Raw genomic sequence first — 2,535 nt, 5'->3', positions numbered from 1 at the left:
AAGTGATGAACATCAGAACCTCTGATAATCACCCCTCTTCCTAGCTTAAGGCATCCTATTAAATCCTGACTGACAATTAAATCTCTGAGCAGCTAAACAATGATGTAAAACAATGCTACCTACAGTCAGAAAAAAAAAACTCAGCCTGTGATTGTAGCTGAATCTTCTAAGGAATATAAGTTCTTTAATTCTGATACTCATCAGTAGGAAAAAATAGAACCTTTGACACTGTGGATAGAGAAAACATTGACAGAGTTGCATATTAACATGCAGGGTTGGTGTATCAGAAATATAGCATAAAATGTTGGATAAGTGAAGTTGAATATCAGACATATAAGCTTCAGGGTAAATTGATGATTGCCACTCCATTCTTTATTCTCTCTCTACCCATATAACATTTAATATTAATCATATGTTTAAGTGACATAAAATTAGCCAATATAATCAATAAAAACTCTCTAAAATGTACATTAAAAGGGCAAATATGAATTTGATACTACTTAGCAACAGGACACAATCATTAATCGTACTTTGTATATTAAAAATGAGGGATCTAGCAATGGATAGCTGTCCAACCCATGTTGCCTGTTTGCTCTGCACTCAGATTTCCTCTTGCAAAAGCAGATTCTTCTTGCAGTGTTTAGACAGTATTTAAAGAACCTTGACATTGTTTAATAAATCATTAATAATTTCAAAATTATCTTGCATCCTTTTGTGCATGCAGTGATCAAGTTAGATTAGTGTGGAATGCATTATAATTTTTTCCTTGAAGTTGATGAACTGAGATAAGCTGAGTTTACACAGGACCATGACCTCCTAACTCCTAGTGCTGCTCCTGAACTTCCTACTAAAACAAAGTGAAGAAATGGAAAAGTGCAGACTCTCAACTTACACAGCATGGGATCTGAGCTCCAGCAGGACATACACATAAGCAACAGCAATGAACTAAGCAGGTTATATTTATGTGATTTATGTGAGTGTGTGTGTGTGTGTGTATGTATATGTATATGTATATGTATATGTATATGTATATATATATATATATGTAATGGTAATAATTAAAGAAAACTAGATTATTGACTTAAGAGGATGGCTGGGAGGTGTAAAGGAGTGGTTGGAGAAAAAGAAAGACAGATGGGAAAGGATATAATCATATTTTAATTAAGAATACATTAAATTAAAAGGAAAGAGTGAAATCAGAGTCAGTGTTTCCAGGTAGCATTATTGTAATGCTTGATGTACTGTTTTTACTTTCAGCTGTACTGTTTTCATGAAAATATTTGTATTTAGTCTGGATAATACCCTCCTGGGTAGAAACAAAGTAAGAATCCTCGTTTGTACACAAAGCATAATTACTGATCAAGCTCTAACTACATTAACCAAAGTGAATTTTAAATGAATATATATATATATATATATATATATATATATACACACACACACATATATATATATATATATATATATATATATATACATATACATATACATATGTATATGTGGTTAGGGCCCCTTAGGTTTCATAGAAATATGGGATTTTTAGAAAAGGAGAAGATCTTAGTTAGACATCCTTTAATTTAACAACTAATAGCTAAGAAAGTGAGGCTTGGAGAGAATGAAATGAATGTGATCAGAGTGTAAGTAAGTAATGCCTGTGTGAGCAGAGAAAGGGATGACAGAGAGCTGTTGGTGGAGGGAGGGGCACTGTTCTGGAGGCAGGGAAAGGGAAGGCAGAACACAGTTGGTGGTGGTAGGGGAAGGGGGGGGGGCAGGGCTGCTCATCTGGAAGAAAGAAAGGGCAATAATGAGCAAAAACCAGTGCAAGCTAGCCAAAGCAAGGAACAACTGTTGCTAAGCAGTGCTGATCAGGAGTGCATCCCTGGATTTATTTGGAGAAGGGGAGGGGGATGTACACCTGAAGATGGACTTAACATTGAAGCAACTGTGCAGCTTAAGGTATTCTCCTTACAGAGTGGTCCAGGGTTAGGAGAGGACTTTTGCTCCCCAATGCCATCTCTACAGACTTCAGTTTTAAGATGAAAAGTCCCAGGGAATTGAATGTTTCAGAGAGTTATGTGGGACTGGTGTTAGAAGTCTAGTGTCCAGAATCTGAGGCTGTGTTCCTTGGCTGCATCAGTGAATCCAACTAAGACTTGACTAGCAGATATGTCAGAACACCACAGGTCACCATAGGTGACTGAAGTTAAATTAGATCACATCATAAAGATTAGCCTCAAGATTTTGTGATACTGACTTTTATTCTCCAATATGGGCAAACTGATAGGTAGAGGAGCTTCCTGGTCATTCTGTCATCCCACATTCTTTCTATTTGTAATTATTTTGTCTGTTCAATAGCAAAATATTGCCGAGCCCTAGTTTATGCTCAAGACTCACCTGAAGTGCAGAGGAAAACAGAGTGGATCTAGAGAGATAATTTTGATTTATTTTATTTTGAGACAAACCCAAGTGATCTAAGTTGATTAAACAAATATCAAAATTATGTGATTACTTGACCAAAAAATAAAAATAAATCGT

This window comes from Phodopus roborovskii, unplaced genomic scaffold (assembly GCF_943737965.1).
Source record: "Phodopus roborovskii unplaced genomic scaffold, PHOROB, whole genome shotgun sequence".
In the NCBI taxonomy this organism is placed as follows: Eukaryota; Metazoa; Chordata; class Mammalia; order Rodentia; family Cricetidae; genus Phodopus; species Phodopus roborovskii.
Note: the sequence above shows the minus strand (reverse complement) of the source record.